Genomic DNA, 18,968 nt, shown 5'->3' on the forward strand with positions numbered 1-18,968 from the left:
TAAGCATGAAGCAGTCCTGAACTTCATCTTTCCTTGATTTCTTTGTTTCCTCTCTGACCTACCAACATGCCCACAACACTTTTCTCATTTTCTTCCTGCTTGCTTATTAAAGAAAATGAAGTTTCCTGCTCCCTGAGGCTATCTCTCCTTTGCAGCTCAACTTAGTTTGTACTTTAATCTTCTGTGTGTGCTCTCAACCTCTTCAAAACTTTCCTATTTATTTTTGAAAACTCCGAGAGCATAACCCTGCTGAAATAAATAGAAGATGCTTGGATGCATCAAAGTACAGGCTCTGGTACAGAACTAGCTAATTTATAACAGTACCCAAATAGCTAAAAACTTTCTTGAGACAGAAAAGTGTCTGTAAGAAAACTCAGAAAATAATCAAGCTTAAATTTCAAATTTTCTACACTTTTAATCTCATAAATGTCTACTCTTTCTAGTTCTTTTTGCTGTAGGCATTTATTTTTTTTACAGCATGCTTTTATCATGGAAATGCATAGGTTTTTGCTGCTTTTCTGTCTCAGAAACAAAAATAAATGGTTATTTCTCTATGCACTGAAAAAGAAAATATTGCTCCTGCTTGGAACATCTTGTGCCAAGTTTCTGCTCAGATCGCATTTTCCAGGCTGCATTATACAAGCCTCTGGAAAGTGTTCTAGTGGAAATGCTGATACAGCCTTAACTAGAGAAAAATTAATGGCACCTCTACAGTGTCCTGCTTAACTTCAGACCCTCTGCATCAGACTGCTCAATACTCCAGGCAGTATTTCTAACACAGATTGATAATGTTCTCCCCATTCCTTGCAACACCACTGTTTCAGCAATATCAGCTGTATAGTTCTCCTGAGCACACATCAAAGTCTACACTGCTTATGTACTGAAATCATGAACAGATTAGCACAGATTTTACTGGAGAAGGGATATATGTCCCAGGGTAAGGCAGTGTGGCAGCCCTCTACTGTGAGGCTGCTTCTCATTTTCCCAGCTGTATGTTGGATGTTGCACTGAGTTCCCCTGTAAAGGATGAAAAGCATCATTTTTCTTTCAATAAGCCACTTGAGAACAGGCCATGAAATATTTTAGATTCAGTCATGGATAGAAATTTTTTCAACAGGAATTTGAATAGGAATGTCAATTAAATAGAGAGTAAAAATCTCCATGAACAGAGAAGTTTTGGTCCAAAATGTTTTCTTTTTTTCTAAATCTCTTGCAATTCTGGCATGATACTACTTTGGTCTTATTTCTTTCCATCAGTAAGGACTGGACTTTTTCACAAGTTCATCCTACTAAACTTGTAGGATTTGGGGATGTGTGAGTTTGTTTTTCCTCTACAGAAAAAGAAGAGGTAGTTGCAAAACTCAGTTCTGTGGTCACATCACCTTTCCACCATGGAGTGGAAAAGCAAAGGGTGACCAAGATGCCATGACACAGGTGGTGGAATTAATCTTCAAAATTATTAAATATCTAGGGAAGCCCCTGGCACAGCTTTGGTCCAGAAAATCAGCTCTCTCCCTAGCCGTTCCTAGGCACCGCCTGGATGCAGGCATGGCCCAGGGACCATTCCCACCAGGAAGCTTGGTTACAGTCACTCGTTTTTTAGACTAAAGGAGAGTTTAATAGTATGGACATTGACAGACCATGCCAGCCTCCTTCGGGGCCAGAGAGCAACCTCTGACATTGCTTGGTTTACTAGCCAAGTTCTAACCTTAGACATCAATTCATCCTGGTATTTTACTTCAGCGAGATCTTAACCTGGCAAAGCACTCAAGGAAATGGTTTAGTTTAATCAAATTCTTAAGTCTCGTGGACTGGGACATCTTCAGCTTTAAGCATGTGTTTAAGTGCTGAGCTAAATAAGGATGCACTTATCTCTGTGCTTCAAGTTAAATATGAGCTTTGCAGAAAAAGAGACCTTAAAAGAAAAGGCCTATTTCCCATAACATACTAAATCCTGCAATTATAGTAGCAATTTCACAATATGTAGAAAGACAGTGCCAAGCACATATATTTTTCAGGGTTTCAATTTCCCTGATGTGAGACATCTCAGGGACATTTTAGTGATTTGTTACAGTCATACAACACTCAGGCAAGAACAAAGCCTTGCTGAGCACTTTCCTAGGAAATATAACAAGAAGATATTTGACTCAGAATGGGAATACAGTATTTTATGATGTTAAAGCTAATTTTTGAAAGAAATTATGAAACTTTTCATTTAATGTAATTCATTATTTCTTTCAAGTGGTACTCTGGAGAAGTGCAGCATATGCCTCTATTATGGGTAAGAGAGGAATTGCTTGATGAAGTTAAATCCAGCTTTACTAATAGAAAACCACCAAAAGCTGGCTTTGTGCCTAGTGTAAAACTTGTCATGGCATCACCTGTTGCAATTAAATTAAATTAAATATGTATGGTGACGTGAACGGTGGCATGAACGGGACAGAAGTGGACAAACATGCTATATGTGTCCTTGGGGTGCATCTGGTGAGGTACTGTTATGTATGCCAGGAAAAGAAGTCAAGTCCCCACTCCTGCAAAAATAGTTGCAACTTCCAAGATGTAAACATTGTGAATAATCTCATTGGCTTCAGTAGAGCCATCAGGATATACATAAAAGATATGCCCGTACGTTTTAGACAGTCTGAGGACTAGGATAAGCAGATATTCTAATCTGAAAAGCAGACAGAGGGTCTTAAATAATTTCCTCAAACATCCTTAAACAGGTTCAGTGTAACTGATCTCTGCTTCTTACAAGAACAATGCTTTTGTAAAAACTTTGCCCAGAAATATGAGCACGACAGAAACACAGGCACTATAAGCATTTAAGAGTCTAATGACAAACGGTGTCTTTTCATGAAATAAGTCTTCCCCTGTGATACCTGTAGCCAATACAGGTGGAAGCACTGACCAGATGGAAAGGGACATGTGAAAATCAGATAGCAAAGACGTCCCCTCCTAGGCTAGTCAAAGGAAAGAAATAGGTACTGCAACTCGTCTAGCTCAGAGAGCTGCTTTAGGATGAGGAGCCTTGCAGGCATCTAAGGGCAGCTGCCAGAGCTGATGAATAGTCCAGGATTACTAGTTCATATACCTGAGAGCACGTGTCCAAAGTGTGGTCAGACTAATCCCTCCAAGACATCTTTGTTCATTGTGACTGCAATGAAAATGTTGATAAATAATTTTCAGGTGATGGGCACTTTGACCGTTCATTTTGTTTGTTGGGCGGTTAAGATGGGTCATTAGGGCTCCAGGATGGCAGCTGGGTGACTGGAGCATTACAAACAATGCAGTTGTGAGCAGCCAAGAGTCACTACAAAAAGGACTGAATTAAGCAAGTACTGTAGGGAAGACGAAGGCAACTTTTTTCCAACTGTTATTTTTGTCCATTTGCACCCTAATTTAATGTAATTCTTGTTCTTTTTTTTTTTTTTTTGTCCATAAGAGTCAGCTTTTCTATCTCCCTTTAAGTTACAGAATTTGCTTAACCTTTCTTTTTATTAATTTAGCATTAGGTGTTTAATTACTGGAAATTCTCAGGTGTAGGCAACTTTACTATGCTACGAATAAACACCATAAATCAATATTAGTTTTCTTCCCTTGTAAAGCTCCCTTGTTGCTGAAAACTGTTAATATTTTTCAAGATTATACCATAACCATATTTGTATAAGAACCTTTTACTGAGCTTGAAATTCTATACCAAATACTTATGTCTTTGAAAGACTCAAATCTTCAATAAAATATATTAATCTTAAATATTAGAATTTTCCCTTTCTTTAATAGAAAGATATTTGGTATTAATGCGTATTACAGGACCATTTTGTCAGGTGCCCATTCCCTTACATTTTATTTTGGAAGGAATGAACGGGGTTTCTTTTAAGAGTAAATGTGGAGCTAAGACCTGGGGCAGCACCTCCTTCCTCACGAGGGATGCAGGGCATCTCAGGGCTTGGGAAGAGCAAGTGAGAGTCAGGGAATTGGCAGCCCTGAGCTGGCATATGGTCCCTCACAGACTATCAGCAGATAGATAATTTACAGCTGCCCTGAAGCTATGCTAAATGCAACCAAATGTTTAAATTTCCCAGACAGAGCAGACCAGACCAGACAGTGGCCTTCATAGGACGTAACCCAGTTCCTTTCTTCACCAACCGCTCACACCAACAGCTCCTTCCTCTCCAAGTTCTCTGTCACTTTCACATACAGGCTTCTCCCCTGTCCTCCACCACCTCAGTACATCTCTGAGTAAATAGTGAACTCAGAAGGATACATTAAATCATATATTTCACATGCAGAAATCCCTCTCCCATCAAGTGTAAATGGTAACTGTTGGGTTTTGTCTTGAAGTATCTGGCTGTATTCCGAAGTCCTGGTCCTCGATACACTGTCCAGAGGGAACCTGCTGGACTAAGACACTGTCCTAACCCCTGGACGTCCTTCCTCTAAAATTAAAAGGAGGGGATGGTACAGATACACTTATTTTCTATTTCTAAATTAAACATCATTTCCCTGGGTGAGTTTTCTAGCTCATGTCCCCAAAAGGCACTGAAAAAAGGACACAGCTAGAAAACTGCCTCTGCTAGTTGTTGTTGAGGAAACTCTCCTTGGTAAAAGAAAAGCAGCTAGTTGTAGTCTCATGTGGTGAAGACACAACTCTGTTGTGTCTTTGAGTTGCAAAATATCTCCATTGCCATACACGGGTAATATCGAGTGCAAAATACTAGTAGAATAATATTGAGGATGTTCAGCTGTATGGCAAGAAGTAACGAAATTACTTCAGTTGAAATATTATTTGTCAGCAAACCTGTACAACTCGATGCAAATCACTGGTCATGCTACAATCAGTTTACCAAGTTCCTGTCTAGAAATTCAGGACTAACAAATACTGCAACCTACACAACAGACACTCAGCTGTAGCAACGTGTTTGTGCTGGTTGTACGTCAAATGCCCTCTTGTCAATCCACTGCACAGGCTCTTCTGGAAATCAAGCTAACTGGCTTATCAGAACGATTCCTGCACACACAGCCAAGAATCTTTCAGCTGATACAAGTCATCCTGAACTGTACACATGCACATGAAGCACACTTCCCTACCTACTGAGGACTTTGTCCTCAAGTTTCTGTGTCTGACTTAAAATTGTATCAGAAATGTTTAACCAACCAATTTACTAACACTGACATGAGTTTCTTTTGTTCTCTTCCATTTTCTGTTTTTATTTGATTTAACTGATTTGGTGTCAAGTACACAATTGTATCCATTCTTCTTCTTCAGTGAGACTTATTTGAAGGGGAAAGACAAAATAATTTTCCTTGACTATATCATAGCTACTTATACAGTCTTACTTGGGACTAGACATTCACACCAGCCAAAATGAATGAAGCAGAGAGCTACTGTTGCCTCAGAGGCTCTGGCTTTGCATGAAACCAGAAGTCAACACCATTTCTCTTGGCCTGAACTAGGTGCTGCCATTTCTGCTCATGTTGTTCCTGTGCTAGTTTCACTTTCATGAGGCAGGATACAGATTTGACCCAATGTAACAGAGGTGTTCCACAGAATTAAAATTCTTTTTTTAATTGTTTTCTAAGGAATGCCTGCTCCAGAAACTTCATCGATTGCTATGATTAAGAAAAGGTAGCCCAGAGCTGTGGCATGAAATTCTCTTCATTGCCAAGGATGTAGAAAAGTTTGTCAAAGTTTTCTGCAGATGTTGCAAATTAAAAAATTTGAGTTTCATTTCATCCACCAAGCCCTTAAACTCTGCTGAGCTCCAAGAAACAAGGGCAGTGTATGCCTGGCTTGGGACTGCGTTCAAGTTAGGTAGTAGCATAACATGGTGAGGGCTTCTGCAACTATATTGGTTATTAAAATTAGAGAAAAGCTCAATACGAATTATGAAAAAAAAAAAAAAAAGAAAAAGAAAAAAAAAATAATAACTTCCAGAAGCTCTCTGGCTATGGAAAGTTTCTCTCTCTCCCAACTCAGGTCTGGTCTGGGAAATTTTAATGATAAAGAAAAATTGATGACAAGAAAACCGTCTTTCTCTCTTTCAGTGGCAGGTCTGACCTGCTGTCTGCAGGATCTCGTTTGTAGCTGGTCACTATAAAGAAACAGCAATTACTGTTCTGGTAGCTAAAGTCACTTGTTTGAGGATACTGGGGTTTTGCTATTTTAGCCTATATTGGTGCTTATACTGCCCTCCAGTGATAAAGACAGTTGTTCCAATCCGTATTCTAGTCTTTTGTAACAACTTATTTCTAATCTTTGCTCAATTCTTACTGAAAACTACAGTTCTCATTAGAGAATTATAGCCAGACTTTGTCTGAAAATAATAGTAACAAAATTGTCCCAGTTATTTTTATTTGTAATTTTTGAAAAATTAGAAGTAAATGCAGATCAATTTATTGTGAGAAATAAAAGGTAACATGGGTTTGAATAGGGAAAACCCCCATACATACATAATATTGGACCTACTAAATTTAAACTGTCACCAATTAATGAGACTTTTAATGCAGACTGAGTTCTTATTTTTAGTTCTGCCAAAAAAAATATTCCATTTTCGTTGCTGTTTTTCTTGGAAATAACTCCTTTTTACTCTAACCATTGGAACTGTATGGAATTTGGTGGTGTGTTGATTGATGAACCTTAAATCTGTTCTGAGTTGTTGGTTCTCTCCCACGCACCTCAGAAATCAGTGTATAGTGTGAAAGACAGGTGGTATCGTTATGGCAAAATATGGAGAAATGGTGCAGAAGTTGTTGGCATTTGAAGTTTCTATGACCTCATGGCATCACGTAACAAAAACATGTATATGGTCTTGCAACTCAAAGGTTTGGCATGGTTTCTTACGGCAAATGAAATGTTCCAGAAAAGTTATTGGTGGTGCTGCTGTAAGAGCTCATTATCTGCAATGAACAGACCTATATCCTGGCTGATTGTCATAGGATCATAGAATGGTTTGGGTTGGAAGGGACCTTCAAGATCACCTAGTTCCAACCCCCTGTCATGGGCAGGGACACTTTCCACTAGACCAAGTTGCTCAAAGCCTCGTCCAGTCTGGTCTTGAGAGGCATTAGAGATTGGAAAAAAAAAAAAAAATTGACATCTCTTACTCTACCCGTCTCATTCATGACCACGTTTGGATTTCTAGCTGTAACTTTCTTTTACCTGGGAATGCTGCAGTTGTGCTGAAGGCCATTTCTCCATTTCTCCTTTAAAGGAATACAACCACTGAGTGCTCTTTCCTAAGGTGCACCGCAGAGATATAACTGCAGCTCACACAGACATATCTGACTTTTAGAGTATGGGAGGAAAACAAAATATTTCTGAGAAGCTGATCAGGTGCCTGAGTGATTGGCTTGTGCAGAAATCCCTGTTGTCCCAATTATCAGGAGTAGCTATGCTATTGCTGTTAAAACTGAATTAAACTGTGGCCCCCACACACAGTGTGCAGTGACTGGCAGGACAGGACAGGTTGGTACTCCTGTGGTCTGAATCTGAAGGAGGTGACATGATATTCCCTTGCTGAAGTCAATGAGAAGCAGGCATTGAATTCATTTGGTGTAAGATCAGTCCAGGTTAAGCAGCTTTTCTACTACGATGCGATGATCAGAGACCCAGTGTGAGGTGTTGTGTCCACTACATAGAAGGAGAGAGTTTCTTGCTTTTTATTAGTCTGGGGTGGTAATTTTACCAATCTTTTGATCTAGACTTCCCTCCGATAGTACTGACCAAGAGCTTGAACAGGACTGTGTGACATCCAGGCAGAAGAGTTCCTGTACAGATCATACTCACTCAAAGAGCTGATATACAAAATGGTCTGCAGAGTTTCAGGAGGTCTTGCTGGATTTAGGTCTGTTTTTCAGCAGCCACTTCAGGAAACGATTTTATGTTAACAGATGATGTGCCTGAAGCACTGAAGAACAGGCCCAGGAATGGAAAAATACAAGACCTAATACCACACTAGCAGATTTTACATCCTTTACACAATTGGAGCTGCCCTCCTAATTATCTCAATCTGGGCCAGGTTAATTGGAGCCTTCCCAGCCCTGAGTCAGTCTCACACATTTTCTGCATCTTTGCTAATTAACAGAATTTTCACCTTTTGTAGTTGCTTTAGTATTCAAGGCAGTTTGCCATGGGCTAATTATAATCACTGAGTGATGGCTTTAGAATTTCTTGTTTGTGATGACATTTTATCACATTAAATTGGAATCCCATAATGCTTCTTGAGCTATGATAGACAAGGAGGTCATCTCTATTCTGGATGTTATCCAGTGTGTAAGTTTGTGCTCGTATTAGGTATCTACTGCATTTTCATTCAAAACCATTGCAATCTCTTCTACTCTTCAACTGAAGCCATTGGAAACCCAGCTGACTCCTGACAGAGGGACACAAAAATATTGAGTTCAAGATCCAGGGCACAAGCTCTTTACTTTCATGCTGTAGATGTTCTTGCGTTGGGAGAACTGGATACCAGAGGGGCTGGAAGAGATGAGCCAAGGCAACACATTCTTCACATCATTCCAAATCCATGGCATTTTAAGAGCTTAATCATTGATGCAACGTGGAAAGCCTTCAGTCCCCTCGAGCTGAAGGAACAAGTAGAGGAGCTCAGACTCACAACACAGTTGTTGCTTCTTGCAACCAGCCCTGTAGCACAGCTTACAGCAGCGGTGCCCCTGTGCTCTGTGAAAGCTCCTGCAGTTGCTCTCAGGGACTTCCCTTGTGTGGACGCTTCCCTGGAGTAAATCTTAATAGTTCTCAAAACTCCAGACCAGGACAACTTGACGCCAAGGTCCAGAAACATCCTCTTTGCTGCATGACTGATATCTTTCATGCTTATCACTTTGTCTGAAACCACTTGACCTTCAATCCAAATTTGACAAAGTGGGAAATAGCCAAATAAACATCACGGACTAATATAAGCATAGTTTACTTAGACTCATCCTACAGTGTGCAAAGGAATATATTTACTGAATTCAAAATCTGTACAAACCCAGAGTCTTGCAGAGTGTTGCTACACTGAGCAGTGCTGCAACGATGAGAAGACAAGGCAGCTATTGAAGCATGGCTCTGTGATGGAGCTAGTTACTTCTGCCCAGAAATAAGGCTACCACATCAACAAAACTATGCCTTCTGAACAGATCTAGTACCTTTACACTTTTTAGATCCTCTACAACTAACGCTGGTGCCTCTAACCTGGCATAATTTTACAAGCATAAATATTCCCACTTTTACTCATATCTTTCAAGCACAGGCTCACACCTCACTGGCGTCTGTGGGAGAGAAGCATGTGCTTATGAGCTTTGTTCATTTTGTTCACGCAGGATTTGAGGAGTTTATTGAACTGTAAGTAGCTGGATATTTTTATTCCTTCTAAGGCAGCAATAAAGACCAGTTGCAAATGGGATTTGCTTTGTTCTTGGTTGAGGGAAAAAACCTATAAAGCTAAAAATGAAGTTTAGCAATGCAAAGAAGCAGTCACATCATAACTGTGCTGCTGTTTCTTCTTAACCTTCTTATTAGAAAATTAAACATTTCTGTCTACAGATGACAAAATTAGGGAAATAGCTTAGAGCAAATCAGAATTTGTTGAAGTGCCTTCTTTTCAGTTCATGTAGTGCTGGAGCCTCTATTTTCAGATAGTCTTGAAAATTTGTATCTGAGGGGTTTCCTTGCCCAGGAAATAACGTCAAAGATAATGATCGAGGAACTGCCACTGTAAATTTGAAGCTTATGACTGATCATCAGGCTCTTGTTTCTTTTATCTGCAGATTAGATAAACAAAGCTCATATCTCTCTGCCTCTGTTCTGTTGTACTGTACAGATCACAGCCTGTTCTAAGCAGCTGACAAAACATAATCCCTTGAGTGTGTGTGTGGACCAGCTCAAATTTTACATGGCTTGTTTAGTTCTTTCTGTGCCAAAAGGCCATGAGATTTTGGGAAGCCAATGCTTTCTTGTGTCAGCTCAAAGACATGAATGATGCTTAAGGAATAAATCTTTGTGTTTGAAGGTAATGGTGTCAGCAGAGGTCAGCAGAAACAGATTTGAACAAATCCCTGAAAAATACTGCCAAGCATCTGCTTTCTTAGGACTATTCAATAAGATGTGTGCCTGTGGAAATACAGAACTGCCATTCTAGAAAACCTCTCCAGGCTCTAGCGTTTTCAGATGACAGAGTTCCACAGTAATGCAGCATTTTCTTTCAAAGATGCTTGCAAACATCTGTCAACAGAGGGCTAGAAGTTTGCAGTCCTAATCATTTTCTCAGAGTACACCTTAAAAGAGAACATCTCCAAAGGAGTCCACAACCCTCAGCATATTAATAAATCTACAACTGCAGAAGGCAGGGGTAAGCTCATTCCTTTATTACATGTATAATGTTTAACACCAGCCAACAAAAAGATTAATAGAAATAGAGAGTAGATCTATTTTTAGAGCTTTAACCTTTTTTTCGTTTCTCTTCCTGGCAATTATCCAAATTTTGGAGGCTGCAGTCATTTCTGTTGGCAGGAGAAATCAATAAAGAATTCAGCAATTTCTTCAGTGTCCTCCTCCTTCACTTCCAAGGCATGTGAAAGACGCTGCCTCCAGGCAGGAGAAGCAGCTTCTCTGGCTCCCAGAAAGTCCCCTCTTTTCTCCCAGTTAAAACCAAGAAGCTTCCCACAGGCAATTTTCAGAACCACCCTCCCAGTCTGTCTGTAGTCTAGGTTATTTTTACGTCTCAGCTTTCCTGGTGTCTTCTCCAGCCTTCCTAACTGCCTTCCTCTCCTACACAGAGAGGTTCAAACACCCCCCAGCCAGTCAAGTCGCCCCTTCCCTACATAGACCTCGCACCCTCTGGATAATGTCCTAGGCTTGTGATGGATGGAGATGTGGAGGTTGTTTCTGGCTCATGTTACTGTCTCAGCCTTTTTTTCCCTTTCCCTCATGGTATATCCTATGTGATTGGCTATGAAATATGGCTGGGGGGGTAAGAAAGGCAGCACCGACAGCATCTCTTACAGTACAGGGTATGACTAGTAAAGGTTAGGCTCAGCCGAAACATTGTCCTTGGCTTTTAGGTCAACAGAGAGCAGGGCTGGACCTCTGAGAGCTCAGAATGAAGCAAATCTCAAAGTTTAATATTTACAGACAGTTCAGATCAGAGTTGCATCTCAGAGGTACTGTGCTACATTCACATTTCACTGAAATCCTTTTACCTGGTATCAGTAATGATTTGTCTGTTGCTGGCAATTAGGATTGTAACTGTGATTATAAAAATGCTGTTACACTGGCACGTATTTCCCATCCTTATTCAGCCACAGAGATGACAGGCAACTTTCTAACTGAAAAGGTGTCTGTTTCTGCCTATAATGCACTGTAACATTGAAACTCTTTCACCAAATCAAGTCGTACATGGCTGGAATACAAAGGAGGGTGACATCGTCATGTTTTTTCTGCAATTCTTATAATGGAAAATCCTCAGTTTAAACAGAATATAATTGGTAACAACTGACAGCTTGGTAGCATGTGATTTTTTGTACTTCTGTATGTTATTATTCTCTCATTTTTCAGGCATTTAATTCACCCCCTGGCATTCAAACATAGGTGCCTCTTCTTTCTTTAAGACTTTGGGACGTTTTACAGCAATGATGTCTAAACAGCACAGCTTTTCCATGCCGTCTTGGCCATCCTGTTATAAATAGCTCACCCCCTTAGCATAACTTTTCACTAATGTTCTCAATTAGCCAAGTTTCTATTTTTAATTCTTCCGAGGAATTCCCAGAGGAATAGCTCTCTTAAGACTGCAGAAGTGTAAGGGATCTCCTGCTCATAAAATCTAACAAGCAGTCGCTTGACAGCTGGTTCATGGAGATGTGATTCATGACTTGAATTGCTAAAAATAGGTGTGGCTGAACCAAAACAGAAGATCCAATATAACAGAAACCCCCTTGAAACACTGACAGAAGTATAAGGAACCTCCATGAAGCACTAATGACCCACGGTGGCCAATGTCTACAAAAGTCAGGAAATGAGGCAGATTTTTTAAGAGACACCCAAAGATGGTGCTTAGCTCCCATTGTGGCTCACTGCCCTAGGAGCTTTTAAAAATCTATCAGAAATGTACTTTTATCACCCTAAAGTCTTTGAAAAGCCTGGCACCTTTGAGGTTGCCTCGTTAACGGAGCTCCCCAGACCGAGAGCTTCAAGAGGTCAGTTTTTCAGAGCTTGTACTTTCACCGCTTTGGTACCCTGTAAGGGATATCTAATTAAGGACTTAAAAATCCTTAGATGTGCTTTAATAACCTGGCCATCCTAGTGTTAATGGGAGAACCCAGAAAAATGTGAAATTGCCTGGAAATAAAACTGAAATAGACCAAAAAAATTTCACTGCTTTTGAAGAGGGTGTTACAGAAGGAAATGGAAAGAAAAGCCAGCTACAAATGCTTTAATCTTTTAAAAATTCATTCATTATTAATAACATAAGGTATAGTTTCCACTATTGATCCAGGTAAGATCAACTTAAAGAGGCTTTTTAAAAAAAAAATCTTACCAGAATTCCTTTAATATCTCAACCCTCTACCTTCATTTAACAGGAAAGAAAGGTTCAATCCTAGAACCAGACAAAGACTCAATGAAATCAGTCACATTCTACAGAACTCTACCCAAGCTGACCCACTTGCATGACTCAAAAATAGTAAGTCTGTACTCTGGAAGCTTAGTCCAAGCAAAAAATTTAATCCTGATTACATCATAGTTTAAGTGTTCAAAATGAAAATGCTTTGGGAAATGGACAGGACACATCTGTGGAAATTGCATGTAAGTGGAGTGGAGGGAAGGAACACACATAGGTGAGAAGGAATTCTCTTTACAAAAGCCCCTCCTGTGTGAATTAAAGCAGAAAACCCATACAAATGAGGGCTTTCTAATATTCAGGTAGCACATTGCCCTTCTCCCCTCTGTTCTGCAGGTACCCTGCACTCTCCTGACACATCCGAGGTCATCAGGAATTGTTTCAGAAATCTCACTGATGACCTAAGAGCACTCATCATGTAATCTTTGGATTACACCTTAAAATCAGAGTTGCTTGTCTGAGAAATCAACCACATCCAAACTGTCATTTAGGTCATCCCCAAATGGAGATAGTCTGGACGCCAGGATTTGGCTTCACTCACAGCAGAGTTTGAGATGAGGTACAAAACTGTACCCTGATATGATTTGTGCTTCTAACTTCTGTTTTGTAGTTTGGGAACAACCGGATCTGAATGCTTGATGTCAGAAGCTGAAGACCACGTAAATAGGAGTAAAACAAAGCGTGTCGAGACACTGAATACCTTTTAGCTGAATAAGCCAAGAAACAGAGTAAATTTTTCACTGTCTTGAAACTCAATAAAGTTTAAGCAGGGCTAAGCAAAACAGGAGCTTACTTTTTAATTAGATAAATCAGACAGAAGAGTAAAAATTAGTTCCATACCTGCAATTGCTATCAAGAATATATTTTTACAGGCATCTTTGGCATAATCAGCATCATAAACTAAAACCTTTGAAATATGAGGAGACTGTGCAGACCACAGGCATGTGAGAAACTTGATGGCACAATAAATATATCCACAGGGTGGTCAGGAATGGCAGAGAGAAAACCTACAACATGATGTATTGCTCTTGGGTTATTATGTCCAGATACCATTAATTTCTCTAAGATCAATAGGAGCAAAAGAATTCCAAATTTCTAGAGTGTGTGAAGAGCCAGATCTGAGGCTTTGGATAACAGCATATCAGAAATTTCCTTCTTTGTATGTGATCTTAGTAGCTGTGAAAACTGATGGATTGACAGTCCTGGAAACATAATGCCTTGATGTATCTGGAGCAGAGATAAAGCGTGAAATGCCAGATAACACAGTGAAGAGTGTATTGAGGAGGTGGAGGAAGATACAGTAGATAGCAACAGAGTAAGAGGGTAGATAGCAACAGAATAAAAGGACATTTTTAGACTTAATCTGCATAAGAATCTTCTTGAATGAGTTGTAAGAAGTTGTGCTGAGTACACCAGATTATTTTCTCCTGCCTCTCTGAAAGATATTCATGAGCTCCCCAATGTGCATATCTCTCTGCTTTTGCACGTTGCCCACGGTGTTATATTTGCATGAACACTTTTGCATGGCTCTGAGTATAAACACTCTGCTTAACTCTGAAACAAGGTTCTCCTGGACAAAGCAGCTTTGCTTTGGTAGCTGTTGAAAACTTTTCTCTGCACAGAAGGATACAATTATTTATGACCCGGCAGTGCAAATGTTTCTTGGCCTGAGAGGGGTGTGTAAAGGTCTGTATTTACACACAGTCAAGGCCAATTCTTTGTGTAAAGAGGTGGTGAGAGCTAAATTACTAATTTACTATAGTGAGGTGAGTATAGGTATGTCTTACATCACATTGCAGTCAGCAACATATAGAATCATAGGATGGTCAGGGCTGGAAAGGACCTCAGAGATCATCTAGTTCCAACCCCCCTGCCAACATAACCTATGGAGTTTTCTCTGTGTGAACTTTGAACAAAGATCAAACACTAAACAGAGTGGCCACAGGTGGAAAAACTCTTTGGTTGAGCTGTTGTCAAGTTCTCAAGGCAGCAGTGGAGCTTCTGCTCCCATCAAGGCTTTTAACCATGAGCAGAGCTGGTAAGATTTCCGAAATCACACGCAGGAACCTTCCTCCTCAAAATCAGCTCAGCGTTAAACCCCATTTGCTGATGATATTCAGTATTTTGTAAGAGTTATTGTACAAAGGTTTATTCCTCCATCATGTGTTTTCGGGTGATACAGACAAATGGCACATCTCAGGGGGTGATGAGGTGGAATATCTGTGAGTCCCTTAAGAGAGGGGTCACAGGAGCACTGGATCCCAAGGGACTTGCGTTGGCACTGTTGGAGAGGTAGTCCAGCCTCAAGCCAGCCAGGATGCTGAAATTACAGCACCTAAGAGGAGGCAGTGTGCCACAACAGGGAAATACAGTTTAATGTCCCAAGGACAAGAACTGAAAGAATTTAAGTTCAACAAACTAAAACAAAATATTGTGAGGCAGAAATATTAAAATGCTCCATCTGATTTCAAACACACCAACATGAAATATTTATAAATCCATCTCTTTCAGGATTTAAGAATAAAATTAATAATAATAATTACTAAATAGTAAATAACAATAGAAATTGTAAAATCCAACATTTCATCACAATTTGTAAGAAAAGCAAGTGTCAATAAAACAGCATTTTCCAAGGACTAGAAACTTGTTTGTGCAGCACTATTAGTTGTACAGCAGAGCTCATAGGGCTCCACTATCCAGGCTCTCTTGAAACAAAAAACATGCCAAAGATTGCACCAAACAAAAAACGTGCCAAAGATTGCACCAAGGCAGCTAGAATTCTGGGGAGGGCAGATGGATAAAGACACACAGAGTGAGGTAGAAGAAATAATGAGACAGTGCTGGTGATGGTTGCCCATGAAATCTCCCACACTGTACTACGTATGGAATATCTTTCCAGTACTTGTAAAATTTAAGTCGACAGATTTACATCGGATTTATTTTGGAGAAAAAAAAAAAAAAAAAAAAAGAGCAGATATTCATCACTCACATCTCCATTTGACTTTCATAATTGTCTTAGATTTTCTCTTGTGACAAGTGGAATTAGATTATGATCAACAAAAAATCTGAAAAAAGGTGAGAGCAAAAAAGCCTGAAAGCCTGGGCAAAGAGTGGCATGTGTTTGCCCATCTGTGTAGCAGTTTTGCTCATTGTTCTGAACCAAAATTTTAGGGAGGAGGAACACCAGGGATTTTATTTCAGAAAGTAGCATTGTACAGCACAAGCAAGAAGAGTTTGAGTGAAATTTTGTATCCCTATACTTGATTTCCACTGCAGGGCTAAATAATGGATGAGCAACCTCATGTTTTATTGCCAAGTGTAAATAAATGATTCATTTATTTCATATATATATATATATTTAAACAACTGTTTGTAATCAAATGGTGGATTCTGCTAGCTCATGACCCTGAGTTTAGTTCATGCTCCATGAGGATGAAAATTTACAGTATGAATTAGCAAACGGTTCTGCTTTCTCAGCACATGCATTGCAAAATGAGATGTCTCATGCGTCACTCAAACAGAATGAAATGCACACTGTAAAGGAGGAACTCTTCTTTTTCTCTTTCTGTGCTCCAGCATCTCCTGATATTAGTTACCACTGGACATCAAAATGTCCGGTGTTTTAGCAAAATCATTTAATTATACTCTCACAAGTGTAGTATGTCTAGTGCTTGCTGAACAACCATTTGTGAGGCTCTACGCATGCTTTCATGACATGACCATCACTAGAGCAGACATCAGACATTTTGAGTCCTGAAAAAGCTTATGAGAGGATTAGTTATTTGAGAGATTTTAAGATTGAGTCCTTTTGGATACAGACTCTCACTTTTTCCCTTTCTGTATTTCACTTGCTTGCACTGAGGACTGCTCCACAGCCTCCTCAGACTGTTGGAAATACTTCCTTTGGCTTCAGCATGTTTTTGCGCCAGCTACAGTGGGAAGAGTCGTCTGTTTCCAAAAGTGTTGGTATTACTTAACTGAAATATAGGTAATCACAGCCTGTTATACAGAGCTAGATAGCATTAACAGCAATACCAGTGCTAACATAATCCCCAGGGTAATGTCACTTCCATCAATCTTATATTTTGAGTCCAAATCTTTCCCAGTATCCATTCAATTATTAACGATATTTTCAGGACAAAGAAGAGACAATGCCATGCTTTCTGATACATTTTACTTTGACCTTTCCTTCCTCCTTTTGAATAAGGGGATATAAATTAAGAAAGGAGACAGGGTCATATTTATTACAAAAAGTTGCCTTCTGAACTCAAAACTGCAATTTGTTTCATGTTTGAAATTGAACACCATCACAATGAAGCCCAAACTTCAGTCTCATTAACATCAACAGTTCCAATATGTAAGACTGTGTATCTTTTTTTAAAGTATACAGTACATTTATTTATTAAATGATCAGCATTTTGAAATGTATGGGAGGGTTTGAAATGCATCCATATGTTTAGCCAAACCAGCTGCACACCATAATGTTGGTTTTTTTGACAATGATTAGTTAGCAGAAGAAGAGATCCCAATTTCATGCTGTTTTCTTGATGGAATTTCCTATCCAGCTGTATTTTCTTAGCTAAGACAAATTCATTCTCTAGCAAATCATGTGGTTAGGAACCTATGTGCAATTTCAAGATGGAATTTTCCTGAAAAGAGTTAAAATCAAGCTTTTCAATATGTTTGAGCTAAACAACCTCACTAGCTTCTGCAGTTAAACCTTGTCTGACCTTGCTCAGAGTTGACAAGCAGAGGATGCATGCTTTCCAAACTTCCAACCCAAGAGTATAAATATAAACCAAGACTCCAACATGAGACCCTGGGATTCTTCTGACCAGAATAACGACTTTTGTAGAGTTCACATTTGTCCAAGAGGCAGAAGTAGGCGTTCCCTGGACACAATCAATTGTATCATAACAAAGGTGAAAAGCAGCCAGTACAAGTGACTTGTGCCCTGAAAGTACCTACTTCTTTCTGTTGATGAGAAAGGGAGCTTGGGAGGTCGAGTTAGGGCATAGATGTTGATGTTGCAGAGGTGAGGTGAGGTGAATAAGTCCTCTGTGATTCTGAAGGGATTTCTTTGTAGTACATCTCCTCTAAGGATGGGAGCCAACAGACAGAACAATGGGTACAGCCAAATATCTAGCAAAACTTATTCCCAGGGAATAGCAGGAAAACTACAAAGATCAGGATGACACATATGAGACCTACCTGAAGCTTAGCAAAAATAAAAATATTTTTGTGAGCAATAGTGGGTTATGGAACAAGCCTGCTGAGAAAGAAATCTGAGAGTGTGTTGACAAATGCACCTCAGAAGAGATACGGATATGTACAGAGGAATGAGCAATGAGGTGTCTAACAAGATGAGCTGCGTTGTTGCTGTATTCATTGCTGATCCTGACCTCGGAGTGACAACAATTGATTGGTTTCAATAGGGCTTCCGTTAAAATCCAGATTTAAAACTATATATTTATTTGTAATTTGGAGGGGGAGAAAATTATCTAGACAGGATCTTAAAATCGGTAATTTCACAGTGACTATTTTAGACAGTGCGATATACTTACTTAGTGTAGTAATAAATTATGTGCAGTTTGCCAAGTAATTTACCCAGTTGTCCTTTCATCATTTCAGCTTCAAAATGCTTTAAATAAACTGTGGCATTATATAAATGACTGTGTATTTATTTAACTGTTTCTCTTAGACACTAATCACACAAGCAAGAAAATACCGGGTATTCAATGGACTATGCAAAATAGATATAAAATCCCAGACTTTAGACTCTGTTCTCTTAATTAGATATGAATGAGAAACTGTTCATAATTTTATCAAGGAGCATAAGCTAATGTAGATACTGTATATTCATTTTTCACATGCGATTTCATTTCATCACTTGGATACTTCTTTCCAGGCAAGCAGCTGCTTTGTAAACACACAAAAAACAAACTTTGGGCTTTTCTTCAGGTACCTTCGCATGTAGGTGCATGGTTGAATTAAGTAGTGATCATATAATTTAATCCGATCCTACAAAAATACCCAGGTTACTGCGTTGCACCTGTAGTCAAAGTCTCATGTGAATGCAAGCCCTACGATGTTCAGCTGGGGAGTCCTGGTTCATAGGCATGCCCACACCTCCTAGATAGCACAACACACCAGCACAACATTAGCAGCACTCTGGTGCAAAAACTGTAAAATTGCAAGCTTTGCTGTGTAATCGATTTTAACATTTTAATGTTAATTAATACTTGGATTTTTCTTTTTCAAAAGGCAGTGTTATAATCATTAAATTTGACTATGTGCTCACCTGCAGATAGATATTTTGCTGAGTTCAGAACATTTAAATTCCATGTATGGGTT

Source organism: Pterocles gutturalis, unplaced genomic scaffold (assembly GCF_000699245.1).
Source record: "Pterocles gutturalis isolate BGI_N339 unplaced genomic scaffold, ASM69924v1 scaffold713, whole genome shotgun sequence".
In the NCBI taxonomy this organism is placed as follows: Eukaryota; Metazoa; Chordata; class Aves; order Pterocliformes; family Pteroclidae; genus Pterocles; species Pterocles gutturalis.